Source organism: Scaptodrosophila lebanonensis, unplaced genomic scaffold (genome assembly GCF_003285725.1).
Source record: "Scaptodrosophila lebanonensis strain 11010-0011.00,11010-0021.00 unplaced genomic scaffold, SlebRS2 tig00000080-arrow-pilon, whole genome shotgun sequence".
Taxonomy (NCBI): Eukaryota; Metazoa; Arthropoda; class Insecta; order Diptera; family Drosophilidae; genus Scaptodrosophila; species Scaptodrosophila lebanonensis.
Genome location: NW_022060561.1, coordinates 6205807 through 6224303, shown reverse-complemented (window position 1 = coordinate 6224303; position 18497 = coordinate 6205807).

Here is an 18497-nt window from a genome sequence, read left to right as displayed (position 1 = left end):
GCTGCTGGGGGGCGTGCAAAATATGGCACGAGTCGAAGAAAAGCAAGAGTTAGACGTGAATGAGAACAACGCAGTTCTTGTTATGGTTGTTGCTATTATTGTTGTTGTTGTTGCCACTTCCACTCTGCCGGCAGTTGTTGTTGCTGTTGTTGTTGTGTGTGTGTGTGTGAGTGGCATAAAAGGGAAATTGTGTAAAATTATTCATCATACATAAGCGCTTTGCTGCTGCCGCGGGCCTCTGCCTGGCCATGAGTGTGGACCGTGGTGGTTTGGCGCTTGGTTGGCCAACTTTTGTAATTTTTTTCTACTTGTATATGTATGTACATATATATATTTTTTAATATTTTCGCATTATTGCTATGGCTATGCAGCAGTCCTGTGCATATATTTGTGTCTGTGTATGTGCGAACGTGAGCTTTTTATTTTCATTTCAAATTGAAATGAATGAGAGATGAAAAAGATTGACAACGAAAAATAAACGACGAATGCGGTTTGCAGGTTACTTTTACAGAAATACCTTCATTCAGATTTGCGTATTGTTGCCGCGTAATTATAATTCAAAAGAATTAAGCAAGTGCGTCGAGAGCCTTTATTGTCCGACCAGCAAAGCTGCAACATCTTCAAAGGAGTGCCAGAATAAGCCCATTGAAGTGCGAGCTCTACTTCAGTGGCTACTTACGAATAGTACTTACTTATTGTGCCCAGTTGCCCGGGGCGACTAGTTCTGGTGTGAGCTAAGCGCTACTTTCGACACTGATCTTTTGTAATTGAGACAGAAGGCATCTACCTACAAAGCGAATTGTTAGTGTAAAATACTGAAATCAGATATAGCAGCAGCTTGAGTTCCTCAAATGGAATTGTGCGCTGGTAGCTCGGCTTGCTCGAGCAAATAAAGCAGACAATTAATGCAGCTTTCATGTCGGAACGAAGCGAGTAAAGTTCCGACTCTTGTACACCTTTAACACAGTTCCGAAACTTAAATTAATTGGAGACATTATAGAAAACTTTAAAAAAATCTGTTTTCTTTTTGGGATCGCATTAAAGGTAAGTTATCTAACTAACAGTTATTTTTGCACCGATCCTTCCCATGGCAACTTTTTTAAAAACTAGACAAGTAAACCTAATGCATATATAAATATAATTGGATCTTGTATTTACAGATTTTTTATGTAAGAGCTAATAACATTAAGAATATGTTGAGGAATATAGATAGATATGGATAGGACCTTTTAAGATTTTTTATTTAATTAAGCAAAACACAATTTTAAAGGGAACAACGAAGGTCTTCTTATTTTCAATTGAAAGATAATAATAATAACATTGTGTTAAGGTTGCTGTAAGTATGTTGGCATATTTCCATTACATTTCTTTTTCAATTTAATTCTATTATATCTCATATACGTAACTTATTATTAGTCTTCGAACATTGCGCCAAAAGAGATATAAAGGGCAAACTCTGTCTTTGCCAGCATTTCATATTGAATCCGTTCTTTAGTGGATATATGAACAAATCGTCTCTAACAGTATGGTCAGACAGGCAAGCAATCAGCTCAGAAATTAAAATTAGTCTTCACATAATTGCAGGGCATTCACAACTATTATATTAAAATTAAATCTATGGTAGTGGCTTGCATTTTGTGAATAAACTGTATATACTTTTTACTTAAGAAACATGAATTAGATTGTTATAAATTGTTTGCAGTTAAAGTTTATTTATAGGATAGGAGAAAAATGTATTAATTAATGCCAAAAAGCAGTTCGGGCTTTCAAAAACTATTTACAGGTTGAGTTTCACTGAGTTTTAACTTGCAGTAATAACAAATAATAATAATAACAAAAAAAAAACTGTTTTGCTTTCGAAGAGTTACAAATTGAGTTTAATTTTTCCATTAATAGGACAGAAGTTCTTTATTAGAGAAAACAAATAATTGAATAATCTTTTTAAATAAAGCGCAAATTTATGAATGCAAATAGTTTATGCTTTTACATTGCAACAGCTTTTTATCATTTAATTTTGTAGCCAATTGTACAATTATTGCACATACTATATATGTATTTGTTTGCCATTGCCGGTATTTTATTGAAACAATTAAAAGTCAATTTATTGGAATGTGAATTACAAACAAAACCGTTCGATTATCAGAACAAAACAACTCAATTAGTATGATTTTGACAAAAACTTGAAATCAAATATAATTAAAAGTAAGCAAATGTTGGCATGCAGATATGCTTTACCAAACTGGACCCCCTCCACACTAGACTGCTCTTTAAGCTGCTTAATGAAAACATGATGCTTGCCACCTATGTATGTATGTATTTGCAAAGCCTTTGATGAAACCTATATTGTTTGCAGCCGGACAATTTAGATACAAAATCTGTCGAAGGCATTCACTCTTGGGTTCATTACGCATATACGGCACGAGTATATAACAATTGGGAGCATCAACAAAGCCTCATTGTTTACAATTTTGTTGGGTGGAAGAACAACTAAATAAGTTAGTTTTCATTTAAGCCACAACACAAGTCATGCAATTTAGTATTCTATTAAATTCGTAACTGAGGACATCTGAGAACCACTTGAGCACACACGTACTGTTGTTGTCAATAGGACTGACCCACTCGCCTACCTGACTGTCTACTTGCAGTTTCCAGGCCAATGCAGAAATCAAAAACGATTTTATTGTGCAGAGACCATTACATAACTTAAATAGAATTCCACAGAATTTATATAACTTACCTAAGCCAACTTATTGTTAGGTACACTAAGAAAAATGAGAAATTCTAAATGAAATAAAGTAGCATTTCTGTAAAATGTATTTGTAGTTGTGCTCAAAGCTCGGTTAAGCTCAGAAATGATTGCCTTTAGTATAAAACCTTCAATTTGAGGAACGTTTTGTTATTTGTTAAATATCTAAACACATTTGTTCGTTTATTCCAACTTGAATATCTTGATATTACAACGAATGATAGTCCGCATTTGAGTGATACATATGTCTACATATATGCGATTTTATTTATATTAATACAACGACGATTTATATTTAATGATAATATGAGGATAATCGTAGCAATTAAAGCTGATTGGTATTTAATTACAACGTTAATCACACACCTTGGTTCTCGCTTCCTACTGCTGAAGTTATTCCTGCTGCCGCTGATTATCGTTCTCCCATCTCTCTCTCTCTCTCTCTTTCTCTCCCTCTCACTCACTCTCTTTGGTTTGTTGGCGTATTCTTAATGTTATCTAGGGTGTCGTTTAGTACGATAAAAAGGAAATAGCATGATGACGCTGTTCGTCTGTATGAACGTCAATGACTTTTGTATCATAAAAGCTAGAGACACACAATTTGACATGCAGACTTGTATCATCTATATACACATCAAGTTTATTAGAAAGCATATAGTGGATCGCTATTTTGTATGGTTTTCATTAGAATGATCAGCTTAGAATTCACACTTAGTAGAACAGTTTTTTTGTTCATTAAGATATCGTAACTAAGTTGACCATTTGTGAGTTTTGTATTATTATTTTAATTAAATTAATAAAATGAAGATTTCTCGCAATCTGTTTCAATCATTTTAGCATTGCAATTTATTATTATTTTCATTATATTGACTTTTTTATATAGTTTATATCTTGTATGGATTGTGATGAAGGAACAAGAGGACTGTTACAGGGTATTCACAAATCCAGGGAATGCTTTTTAAAAATACTATTTGTTATTTTCCGAGTTTTTATTTGAATAAATAACAAATTATTTTGGTTGTTCATATAACTTTTCTCAATACTGAATAACTAACTTAAATTCAAATTCGAAATACACTTAAAGATGTGGGCACATCAAATAATTTATTATTAACGCGATTGGCAACTCTGTACCAAATAGGGAAATTACCATTAAGTTCCTATCTGGGGAGTGGATTGTTACCGTTGAACTAAGGCCTGCAACTCTTAAGAAGTTTGATTGAGTAGGAAAATTTTACCAGAATCATCTTCCATTAAGGTATTTTCCTTCCCTTTTATCTAATAAACTTTTATTTTATACTGAACAAGGAAGCCACATTTGTGCCCGTAAAGGCGGATTTATGGCTTGATCTATAAATTCCGTCTGAACCTGAAGGAGTTAATTTTGGCAATTTGTTCTTATTTACTGACTCTATTGAGGGAACCTCGTCTATGTGGAGAGGGAACGGGTTTCATTCGTTCGCTGAGTGTATTAGTATTTTCGATTGTAGTTTATTTAAGGCCTTCGTCCTGTGCATATTTTTCAATTTCCGCAGCCATTTACATTTCCATGTGCAAGTGCACTTCATTTGCGGACAATTCCAGACACACACACAACCACACGCAGGCAAACACGCACACGAATGTGAAGCAACACTTAATAATAATCAAATGCACTCGAAGCGCATATATCTTAATTTTGGCAATCGGCATTCGGCATTCGGCTGCCTTTTAGTTGGCTTGTTTTGGAATATGTATTTTACATTTATTACTGTCGGTCTGCCAACAAAACATGGCACTTTGTACCGCCTTCGAAAATTCGTAGGCAAAATGTATTATTACAGACATTTCTTTTTATTTTTGATATCGAGCTGAGCTTCAGACTTGGTTGGTTGGCTGCTGGCTTGTCTTGTCAACGCGTTTGTTTGGCTTTTGCAAGTGCTTGCTTGCACTTTGTTTATCAGTTCTGGCTGGCTGGCTGGCTGGCTGGTAAGGACGAGCAGAGGACGAGCAGAGGACGAGCTAAAGGTGACTGCATTGAAAGCAACTGCAATGGCAACAGAAGCCGCACAGAACCACAATCAGAGGCCCAGGTTGATGCTGCTGCTGCTGCTTCTCCTGTTGGTACAAAAGTACACGTAATTGGGCTAATGGATATTTCGGTACTAACACAATTTTGCTAATAAAGTTCGCAAACACCCAGATACCCACACTCACACACACACATACACAGACGCACACACACACACACACATACACCTTTAGAAGTGTGGCTGCATAAGCAAAACAACAAGCCAGGAAGGCAAGGCAAGGCATCCAGGCGGACCAGAAACAGTTTTGTCTGTACGAGAACGAGCAGGTCCTTCAGTTTCAGTTTTTGCTCGGTTTTAGATGCTTGCAGGAACAAAAACAACAACAATAACAACAACGACAACTACTTGCTATATTGTGCCTATAAGTGCGTCTCTATGTTTTTGTTGACCAGTCCTTTCACACACAAACAGAAACACACACATACACATAGATACTCACTCAGTTGCAGGTACTTGTCTACAGGCAGCTCCAAAAGTTTTTGCGCTATTTGACAAATTCTGATGGGTGTGTATCTAAAACTTGGCGTAGCCCCAAAAGCCTTTAAAACGTAATTTCTATGCTTTTTCATTTATTTTGCCTTTAAATAATAATAGAATGCAGCAATTTAACGTCTTCTGCATCCTATATGTAGACAAATTTCTTGCCTTATTTGCATTAAATTTTAGAAATCACAATCAAATCTACTACAACATAATACTCAAATATGTGCTCTAGATGCTGTATAGTTTTAAGGGGTGTCTAGGGTTTTTATTTTGTTATATTTCTTTACTATAACTAATGAAAATTTATATACTATTGTTTTTTTCAATTAATGAATGATTGAATTAGAATCAAATATTAGAGAAAGACTTTGCTAGTTTTATCTCATTGTGCATTTATATATTGTGTGTTTTTAAGTATAACTATTCATAATAAGTTAAGACAGCATTTTCACAAGCAACCTGATTCTTCGTCACATACTCAGTTTCGAAGAACTTCCTAACTTAACCCCCGATTCTATAAGTAACATTTTATTACTAATAATAATAATAATAATAGCCCTAAAAGATCTTTAGGGCTGCTAATGAAGTGCCACTCAGCTCTACTGTTGAGAGACTATTTTGTATATATAGGTGATAGACCGGTTTTATTTATTAAGAAATTAAAATTTGTACGAATATTTCTTTCTTACGTTCAGAAATACTCAACTATTCTCGTCAATTGAAATAATCATTTAGTTCATTACTTAAGAGCCTACTGTACTTGATTGCCTATGTTATGTAGACCAATCCAACTTCTCAGTAAAAGCTGCATAAGCGCGGGTTAGTTTACTTTTTGCCGCAGACTGTGAATCATTTGATATATATTAGAGTATCTGTGTAATGTATGTAATTGTGGATGTTGCAGAACAGTTTGCACGATACACAGCATGAATTGAAAGTAAATGTGTGTGGGTGTGTGTGTGTGTGTGCATCGCCTATGGGTGCCTGTCCAGTTGACTCTCTGTTGTCTATGGAAATTTCCAAAAATTTCACTGCCTGTGGCATACACACGTAGTATAATGTTTTGGGTATAGCCCTGCAGTCCACTGCATAAGCTTACTAGTAATCAGACAATTGCTAAATAGGGAATTTGAAGAATCTACCTTTTGAAATGGAAGAAAATTACAAATTTCCTAAAGTGCAGACATTAACCTATCCGTAATAAAGAGGGAAGTTGTTGCCGATTTTCTTAATATTTCTCATGTATACATGGTCTCATGGTCTTTCGTTATTTATTTCTTCCTGTCATAATATTAGGAAGACTTATGAGGTCCTGCTCAGAAGGAGCGCACTCTTATTAAGATAATCACCTTTTCTTTTAATTTATTATTTCTATTTTATAATCGAAACATTGTTGTATATGTATAAGTTTTTAAACATATGTGATACCAAATGAGTGTTGGCTTAAGCAAACCCCTCACATCATTAGGTTACAAATTTCGAAATCCATTTGTTCAGAATACGGAACTTTGCCGTTCAGAAACGAGGTTTTTGAATCGTTTCAAAATTGCCGCATGGCCATATCTTATATACTACTAGACCTCAAAATTAGTACTGACTGGTGATAAAAAATGTAATTAAGACTCACCCTTACACTTACTATGCATATACATATGTATGTAGAGGGATCATAGCTAAACCAAATATCTACTGTATGCATAAAACCAGTAATAAATGAAGACACGCCGCATACAGTCGCTCTTATTTTAGTTGACGGCCAAAATCAACAACAAAATTTTAACAAAGAGTCCTTTTTTTAAAAAACACCGTTTTAAATCGAATAATGTTTGAAACGAAAATGCTTTGAGAGAGAGAAAAAGTATATTGATAATAAATACGTTAAGTTATTGCTGTGTATGCTACATTGGAGAAGGGGGCTCGAAATAACAATGACAATCTCACTTCTATCATTCTGGTTTTATGATTCAGACTGCGAATATCTACCAGTGGTAACCGTGATTTACCAGTAACCAGCACTTGTTCAAGGACAGTTCTGAAAAGACACTCACTTGCTGCAGGACTTTATCATGCACTTGTCTTGAGCTCCTCTCAACCACAAACAAAAAGCAGCCGAGCAGCTAAACTCAGTTGGTTTCAAAAACCCACTCCTTCACTCTACCACTCACTGACTCGCTTGTTGTGGCTGTTCGAGAAGCTAAACTCAATTATTATGCAAAGTCAACAATGTCTATTTTTGCAAATGTAAGGGGGTGCGCGATGCCATCACGACTAAATGCATTAAAATATATTTTGAGTTTGCTGTTAGAGTGGAAAACGTGAAACATGCCACGCCTATATATATACTATACACGTATTTGATTGGCACGCCCACTGGTCCACCTAGCCAGGCTGACACTGCTAAATAAATGAAAAGTTTTGGAGGGCATGCGTTTGCACTTACAAAACAGATGACAAATATTTTTTGCAGTTTTATTGAAAATGTTTGACTTCAGTTGTTGAACCACACACCCTACACAGTACATCCTACACCGTACACCGTACGCTGTACACTGAACACCCTACCCCCACATCCTACTCGCAGCTTCAATCTACGCACTGTTGCCTAAAACTTTGCACGGTCCGTTTGGCTTGTCTAGTTATTTGGTCCGTCGTTTCTCTGTTGCTGTTGTTGTTGTTGTTTTTGTTGCTCTTATTACTATTTTTGTTGTTGCGCACTTTTGCTAACAATAAGTTTTTAAGTAGTTTGACATTTGAACTTGCATACTTTTAAGCGCAATAAAAATGCGCAAGCCGAGCCGAGTCGAGCCGAGCTGAGCAGCGCTGAGAGCCGGAAATAAGAGAAGCAACAAAACAAATAAGTAAGGTCGCCAAGAGATGGTACTTGTATTGGTGTGTGTTTCTGTGTGTGCGTGTGTGTGTGTGTGTGTTTGTGTGTTTGTGTTGGGGGCGTGCAAAGGGCAAAAGTTTGTCAGCGAAAAATTGCGGCGCAGTTTATTGCAAAAGTTCATTACAGTGCAAATGTTGCCAACGTCTTGACGAAGCCCGAGCAGAAACAGCAGAAGGAGGTGGAGAAAGTGGAAGTGCAGGTGGTGGTGGTGGTGGTGGAGGAGGAGAAGAAAGTGGAGTGGCGGTCTTTAGTTACTTCTCTGCATTTTGTCGCCGCCTTTGTTCCCGCGCCACTTGTTTAATTATAAAGTACGAAAAATGTTTGCATACTTAAGCAATGACAGCGCATTGCTGATGAAGCACGAATGACAGGTAAGCAGCCTAGAAGATGGCTAGAAGGCAACCGACTCACCAAACCGCCAGTGCTGGCAGTTCATCTTTTTTTTCAAATTTAATGTCACTTTCGAATTAAAATAAACGAGAGAGTAACTAAAGTATTTTAGTCACAAGTTTACGAAGCAGCTTTCAATATATTTCATTCAAGTAGCATGATTTATTATAGGAAAACTTTATTTTTAATTTTTATAACATTTTTAAACAGTATCAGCTGCTATCATGAATTTGTGAATTTGCAGACGCACCTATCAACTGATTTCATTACATTTGCAATATTTACATTGCCATTTAAATTATTTTATCTCTTGAATTAGAATACAAAACAATACATTTAAGTACTTGTAGTGGTTGTTAGTAGATTGTATTCTCAATGTAGCAATTATTACACGATTATTGGACTTTATTGTGTAACTTTATTTTCAAAATTGGCTTTCCATAAGAAATGTACACAAAGCTCTTGCCAGTTTTATGTTCAACATAAAGTAAAGCGGCCATTCAAAACTCGAACAATAAGATCCAAGATGGAGTAAATTTACTCAACTGGACCACATACTTTTAGGGGATATTTGACTTAAGCAAACATCATCTGCATATAACATTTAAAAATAAAACAATTGTTTCAAGTTGCCAATGTGTTTGGGATTTCTATTGTATAGTTTATTTCAGATCGCGTTTCTTATCATGACATCAAGAGGTCTTATTGGGCCCTGATATTAACAAGGCCTTTTAATTTTTTCTCTACATAAGAAAATGTAATTCTTGAAATAAAAATTTGAGCATTTTCGCAGAAATGATGATGTTTATTAAATATTACAAAATAATAGAACAAGTATTTTATTATTTCTTATCCATAGTAGCTTAAAAATAGTAAATATTTTACTTTTTAGGTAATTTTCTTCTGTACACAATATCTCTCACTTGAACAAATATTATCTCAAAAAATAAAAGCTTGAAATGCAGAAAAAAAAACACGCCCATAAACAAGTAACAAACCTATTGCTTAATATTCTAGTTATAAATCTGAATATCTATACCTTTCGCTACGTTAGCTTCTCATTTTTCAGCTTTATGTTCAAAATGCAGTTCTCTGTTGGCCAGGCCACACTGTAGCTATCTGCATGCAATGCAGTTGTTATTTACTCCTAAGGAGCTGGAACTGAAGCTGTAGCTGCTTTCGTTGCCGACTGAGAAAGTTGGCTGTTTGTCTGCCAACTAATTTGCATTTTCTCATCAGGCAGAGTTCACACGCCTGCATAACTGATATGCAGAATGCACTTTCGAGCTTAAAATATTATAAATAGAACGCAGGGTTTTCCATATTAAATCAAACAGAACGGACACCCACACAGACACACACTCATCACATACATACACACACACACACACTCATCGATGCAGGCTAACTGGGGGCATTAGCGCTCACGTCAATCATACGACATGTGGTCGCCAGTTGTCCGTTCGAAGCGCGTCGTTTTTCTTTTTAGCACCGCCAGAGAGGACTTCTGCATGTAATTTATCATTAATGCCTATGGCTATGGCTGCGGTTCCGGGCATGGGCAGCGACGGGCTGTGGGCATCGCGTTTTGTTGATAAATGAAGTTCGCTTGTTTGTTTTTTCTTCTCTTTTTGTTGTTTTCTGAACTGTGCAGATTTGCAGCTTGGTTTTGTTTTATGGTTGGTTTATGCAAATAAGTGGCTTTCGCTTCTTTTTTCGTGGCACCTAATAGAATAATTTTTGGGTGTGTGTGTGTGTGTGTGTGTGAGTGTGTGTGCGATGCGAACTGCTGTCCTAAAGCTAGTTAAAAGGTGTTGTTTTAAGGTGTTGATTAATGATGGTGAGCCCGTTGAGCGTAGCTTTAGAGTGGAAGCTCATTATTAATGGACAAAAGTCAATCAGTCTTAGCAGTGATTGAGTTGGCAAATAATTAAATTACATCGCATTGATTCCGACAAAATACTAAATATACTCCGTGTTTGCCTTTCTTGCAGATAGAAATTGCATTGCATCGATGCATTGAATAGTGAATGCATTTATTTGTTTACATACTATTTGGTAGTTTGGTTGCTTAACTAGAAAAACTTAAAGGTTGATTAGTTGCTGATTACAAACAAAGGCTTATGATTCTTACTCATGCACCATGAAGGTATTCGTGTTGTTATTACCTGTTTTATAGTAAATGTATTGCTGCTTGTAAATATTTATATTTAAATGTAAATATTTATTTATTGAAATCAATTATGTATGTAAATAATTGATATGTACACACTAAATATGTTTATAACTGCCATAATATTATGCAAATATCTCTCATACAACTATAATTTTTTCTTATTACAAGCAATTTAACTTTTTCTTAAACAAATAGTCAAAAAGCCGTCATAAATATTAAGGGTATGTTATTGACATAATCGTGAAAGCAATTTGAAGTTTCTGACTTCTTTCAGTATTAAAACACTTAACATTTTTAGCACTTTAAAATGTATTTAGCCTTTATAGTTCTTTTAATAAAGCATTGTTCATTAAATAATTAAAAGCAAAATAAGAACATTGTAGCTGCCTTAAAAATCCAAAAAAAGAAATGGAATACATTAAACTTTTTGCTAAGTAAATTATTACCTCTCTCTCTCTCTCTCTGCCTGTCTGCCCTTGAAGTCACTTGTGAATTACAATTACAATTATAGACTCATTATTCAACATTTGCATTTGGTGATTGCTAAAAGAGCTCACAAATTTCTAATTATCATAAACAGCTGTCAATCTCAATGATTGCCTCTCCGCCCAGCGCTCAGTATATTTCTCATTCAGTAATTTGTTTATATTTAGCGTGGGCAAAAATTGATTTCAATACGCTTTTCCAGTTTCGATTGGAACGGTTCACATTTATAAAGTCATAACTTTTATGAACTAATTTGTAATTGGTAGCCAGCCGTCTGTTCTCATTCCTCGGTCCAAGACCCTCGTCTACCAATTGCCAAAATGTCGAACAGAACTTGCCAAAGCAAATAATGTGACCCTAAAAAGTATATGACGACGCGACTGCCACTGCCATTGCCAATAAGTTGGCAAAGTATTTTAGCGCTAATTAAATTTCTACTCCCACAAATCAGAAAGCCAAAGGTGGGCGCTAAGCAGCCGGCAATAAGTCAAGCGTATTGAATGAATAAGTAGCTTAGGTTGCGCTACAGATCTTGATAAATTGTTTTAGGCTTTTATGCAATTTTCATTACTCTTTAGCAGAAAAGTATTTTGGGGCTGTTGGGGCTCATTTTTACCTCGACCAAAAGAATATTACATCTGAATTAAGCTCATTTCTTGTTTTATGATGTGTGGTCAGTGGAACGTACCCGAAATCGGTTTTGAGTGCGTTACGCATTGCGTAAGATAAAAGGAAAACTATAGAGAACAATGTTTGGAAACTCAATTAATAATTATTCAAATGATTGCTAAAATTCTTGAATGCCATTTGTAGAGGGTATTTAGGGAATTGTGTAGTAGCGTTTTGAATTTTTTGTTTGCTTTATATTATGTCCTTGTTATTTTTTAATTTGTTCATTACATGCTCGATTCTTACTTGTACTTATATGCCAGCGAATTGGGCAAATGCCAAAAACCTATTCGTTTAAGTTTAAAATTAAAATATAAAAAAAAATGTTTTATAAAATTAAACATTTTTCTATCCTAAGACAATTTAAATAACTAAACAACTAATTGTCAGTCCATAAATAAAAACTATTCAATTTTTCCGATTCAATGTGTGTTTCTCAAACTTAAACAAGGGATATGCGTCATTGCCAAATAGACACAACTGAAATGCATTATATGTTTGTATGTATGTATGTTTGTACTCATATCTATACTGACATAGGCAGTTAGGAAAGGCACGACAACAACAGGTGCTTGGCAATCAAAAATTCTTGGCCGCCAGGCACAAGCAACTGTAACAATGAAGTTGAGGCACTTTGGCGGTGGCAAGCACTTGGCTGTAAGTATTGGCATAAGTAGCGCTTGAGGCGCTTCCAAGTGACTGCAACACATTGCTTGCTTCGGTCCCAACAATAACAACAACAACAACAACAGCAGCAGCTCGAAGAGACCCTTCCCAACTGACGTCTGTCTTTCACACGCTGTTTATATTTGCATACATTTAGCCTGAAGGCGAAAGAATGCTGTTGTTGTTGTTGTTATTGTTGTTGCTGTTTGGTAGGCAGGTAGCCAAACTGACAGATAGACAAACAGACAGGCAGACAGGCAACCATCCAGCCAAGCACGGTATGTATATTGTACATAGTTGGATTGTTTTTACAAGTTGTTATTTCCCTGCATACATTGTTCTTTTGCGATTCAATTATGTATGTCCCTCAGAATATTTTGCGGTTAATTAAAATTGCACAAATGGACGCGGAGAGTCCATGATAAGTAGAATATATACTAAAAAAAAAAACATCCGAATAAAGCTATTTGTGCATAACGTTGTCCTTATTACCTGTTGTAATAAAGTGATAAAAGAGTAGTTATATGATGATTGGAATAACAAGAAGATCTTTCAAATCACCCTTAATATTTGTGTATAAATTTGTCCTAAACTAAACATAAATACGATATAAGGTGTAACCCAACTTGAAGTGGACTTTTGAAAATAGCACTCTCTGGAAAGCTCTTCAATTAAAATTGTATAACAAAAATACATACTTGGAATTTACTTTAGTTAATTACCAAATAACAATACTATGCATAATTAATTGATATGCTTTAATCCTTTATATTATAAAATATTTTTTATTATTATGAAAATGTAATATTTAATTAATGCTTTAAGTCCATGAAAATGCTTCAAAAGTGGTGCTCCACAATCACCCATAGGCTGATAGAAATTTCATCAAGGGGCTTATCGAATGCTCTTTCTTTATGGTGAAAATATTTTTTCTCATGTTATAATCCACGAGTGGTATACGCAATTCACGAATGTTTGTGTCAAAAATTCGTGATGCAGTCGAGTAGTGTCAAAAATCTTCGCTGCAAATTATTGAAATGGAATTACATGCTATATCTTTAAATCAACAATTAACCGCATTTTAATAAGACATCCGAGACTGTGAAACTTGTGTACTTGCTTTCTTCCGCACAAATTAATTTATACCATAAAAATGTTAGTCCCGCCAAATGCACAGCAATATTTCACACCATTGTTTGTAATGTTTTTCAATATTATAATATATTACCTACGAAGGTGTGTACTTTCGGCTAAATATAGCGAGTATTATATTACCGGAGATTTTGTCCATAAATTGATATTTTTAAGCTGATATTTTATATATTATATACATTATTATACATAGATATATATTATTTCGTCACATCTTATTAAATTCTTTAGCTTTTTTCTATTGGTAGTCCATAGTTCTAAACTCGATTTCTTATTGGGTGTATCGGTAGTTAATTGAATATAAATGTTACAAAATTGACGGAATTGCTTGCTTAGATTTTCATTGTCTTTAAAGGAAATATTATCTGTCAATTATACATTTTTTCTCGCCAAAAATGTGTTCAATATATGCTCGTATTTTGCCCATGTTGTGTTTAAGCTCTACATAATTTTTAACGCTGGAAAAATGTATTTCTGCTTTAATTGAAAAATAAATCTTTTTATTTCGCTTTTAATAATTGGTTTAATCTTGACTTTTTACACTTTTACATGATTTTATTTTACTCAACTTTCATAGGGATTACAAGTATAATATTTGTAAAACCGACTTTTTAAATTAAATTGTTAAAAACTCACATGCTTGCAACTATCAATTCTCAGATTACAAATGAATATTTTCAAAATAAAAATGAAATACATTTTCTACAAAACTAAAGTCAATTTATGCACAACTTTTAATTGTTATGTATTTATTGCAGACGTTTATTATTAATTCCTTCAATTCAGTTTTTGCTGCTCTTTCCAGCAGCGCAATTTTCATTCAATTTACAGATTATACATAATTGCAATCGTATTCAGATTGCAATATCTTTTGTAACTCAATCTCTTTCAACAGCATACATTCGTATATGTACGTGCATGTGTGTCTGTGTGGATGGGAGAAAATTAAATACACATTACAATGTATTGAATTTGTAAATGCTTGTGCAAATGTTTTTTCTTTTACTTAAAGCGCGGCATGACTTTGTATTTTATCTGTTCAGCGCATACATTTTAAGTAAGCTCATTGAATCAATAATTGTTACCTATATATGTTCATGAAAGTCCGATGCGTACATAAAAAAAACAAATTCTGGAAATCTGCTGCAGGTCTTTTAAACTATCGTTACTATTTGAGTACTTCATCGCGGCGGTATACAAATTGTTTGGGATGTCGGTGCTTTGCCAATCCAGATTTCTTATTCTGCTCCATCAGCAACTTCTCCTAAGTCTCGAGTTATTAGGAATACCTAAATGCGATGGACCGATAACAGGCCAATTGAGAGATTCCCTAGGACGTAGAATATTATAAGTAATAGCCAGGTTATTGCTTTTTATAGCTAAATACTACTATTTTAAAATGATCTTTGTATAGCTCAGCATTATTCGTTATATATTTTCGTTCAATTTTTAATATTCTTGCTGACATTCTGTTTCCCATGTGGCAAATACTTACACCATCAATTGAATTTCATTGCAAATTTTATTATACGAGTTATTAATGACTTTTAGCAGAAGCTACGCACTGAGGCGGATGGGCAGCCAACCACGAAATCCAAAAGGAATCCACACTTACAGTACATACAAGTACATATAGTATTTATATGTACAAGTATAAATGGCATATTATCTGTATCAATTTATCAGTTGGCGAAACAGCAACAAAGCCAGCCACAAAAAAGCAAGAATTTGTGGCATTCACAGCACATATCTCTATACATATGTACATATATAATCCCATCCTCTTAGAGAGAGGGGTGGCTTAAACAAACGCTACTAAGTATAATTGTGCACAATTTTTGGCTTTGTGCTAAAGGGAGGGAAAAAGGGAGAAAAGTAAATAAAAATAATAAATATATTTTAGCATTTTCTAAGGTCATTCAATTTGTTCGAATTCAGGCCGCAGTTGCGTAACTTTACATCATGATTTAAAGAAATAATAGAGAGACTTCCACTCGATTGACTTTTCAAGCCCACAGCTGCTCGTTAAATTGTAAAACGCCCATAGAAAAGCAAATGCTCGCATTTGTAAATTATTTGTCGCTGCTAATTTCTGCCTATAAGTATAGCTGCTTAGCTCCGATTCGATTGCATTGTACGGCAACATGCAAGTGTGGCAAGAACTCCAAATTCCCAGCAACTTCAATCTTTTTGAATTGTGAGTTCAATTTTTTAAGTCTCGACTAATTGGACTTATCCGAATTTCGTGTTTGCAGCTCAGAATGTTCACAAAATCACTTCTCGCTTGCGCCCAAGGCATATTGAAGGCAATACCCTGTGAGTTAATTGGAAAAAAATTAAACGCATTGCTGCAGTTCATCAGCAGAGATGTGCTCCTAACTCACATACTGCTACGCTGGCTCTTCCAGGAGTGCCAAAAGGTGCTCGATAAATAATGTATACAATTATGAAATCATTGGAATATCTATGGAGAACACATATAAGTCAATTAAGAGTTTTGACTACAAATAATAATGCGAAAGATCATTTAGATCAATGGACATATACTTGTAGAAGACGTATCTCAACAACTATGCATGACAGAGCTCCCATTACAAGTGACTTAAAAGTTTTATTTTACAATACAAGTACATAGTTTTAATTTTAATACCATTCGCATAAACATGTACTTCCTTAAATTTATTTAAATCTGGCCATAACTTCTGGTTATGTATCCGCATATCAAGATTCATACATAAATTTGAAATTTAGTTAAGCCATAAATTTAATTTATTTTCAAGCTTTACGCGCAGCTGTTGCTGTTGCCGCTTTGGCTCAGTTCTGTACTAGACATACATACATACATACATACATACATACATACATACATACATACATACATACATACATACACACTCAAACACAGCCAAACCCATAGACACAAATAAACAAACATAGGCGTAATCAAGACGTCAATTAAGGCTAAGCATGAATTACTTAAGCACACGAGTATGTGGCATTATTAAATTAAATTAAAGAATTAAAGCTAGAAATTGAAATAAAACGGTATATTCATTTTATATTATATGGGATTTGTTAGATTCGCCTGACTCTTCTTCTCCCTCTCTTCTTATAAATTTATTTTATTTAGCATACCTAATCGAATTTGGCGTACATAGTATTCAAAATCTAAAGCAAGTGATTTATTTTGTTTTTTTAAGTTCAGTTTAGTGTCATTCAAGGCCGGCGGAGGTTGAATCTTTCAATGCAGCTACTCTTTCAAGTACTTCATATTCTTCATATTACAAGTATAATAAGCGCGGCAACATGGATTCCCCCTGTATCGTCATACGATACGTCAGACCTGGACCCAGATCGTTGAAAATAAGTCTTGCTTTAAGCAAATATGCTAAAAGATAAAACTAAAAGTTCAGCATTTGGAAAAACAATTGGGGGTTTTTTTTTGGGCTTGAAGGTAATTTTTTTTATTAAATAGACAATAGAAGAACTGGGGCTTTGTCAATACCAAATTAAATATTGAACCTTTTCTATTGAGCTTGAAAGTTTTTAGAGATTTTGTAGCTCAGAAAAGTATGAGTTTAGCCAAAAATCATTAACTCATTTAAATATACATATGTTTTATTTTTAGAGGGAAAAATGTCAAATTAGACACGGCCATAAGTAGGAAATGCAAATTGGAGTCGCTTTTTAGTTCCCCATTGGCCATTAGTAATGGTTAGGGACTTGACACAACACAGCCAAGTAGAATATGTTAGAGTTTCAGTTTACTTCGATCGCTTTTACATCTCTAAATTGCAGCCGGGATTTGGTAAAAATAAAATATATTAGTATATTTTGTAGAATTTGTATTTGTCAGAAAAACGAGACGAAAGCAATCAGTTTAAGTAAGTTCAACAATTAATAAGCGATAAATCAACTTCCATTCATTTGAACAACAGTTCTTCTATTCCACACACATTGATCATTTTAATCTTTTAAAAAATATTTCAATGATTTTATTACTATACCTTCTAAATAAATTTTTTGTAAATATACTATAAGTAATTATGTAGATCGCTTTGATTGTCGGCAAATTTAAACATATATCAATCAATCTCCATAACTATTACAGAGCTTAAATTAGCGTATTAATTTAATATAATATTTTTAATATTTCAAATCGTAACGAATTTTCCGAATCAGGCACAGCCTGCTGATGGAAATTCATTTGCTACTCGCTTTTACTTCGCCATGTTAGGTGCTGAAAACTAGAATATAGTGTAAGATATATGCATCTGTGGATGACGCATAGGAATACAAGTAAGTACACGTTTATTTCATAAAATATAAAAATGCACGTGTTCAAAAAAAATATATATATAAATAAATAGCAGCAAGTTGAATTTGTATTCACTCTCGATTTAGCAGTATTCGATGATAGATGTTGTGAAAAGTAAAGATATTACAAAAGTGTAAAATAATTTGATTTATATTAATTAGTTTTTCATATCAGTGCCGTTTATACGAGTATGTAGTACTTTCAAATCGTTGTTGTCCTATATAGTTGTGAGTTGTCTATAAATAAGCTATATATGCAAGTGTGATCTCTAGGATCTCTAGTACTCGTATTCAAGTTTCTGTGATAGCACCGATTTGAGTGAAGAAAATGCTCAAGAGCTAAGCTGGGGAAAAATGCACCAGGCCATGAAAATAAAAGAGTATTGAATGAGTGAGAAAATAAAAGATTGGACTAAAGTTCTCATTTTAGTAAGGACGCTCTCAAGAGTATTG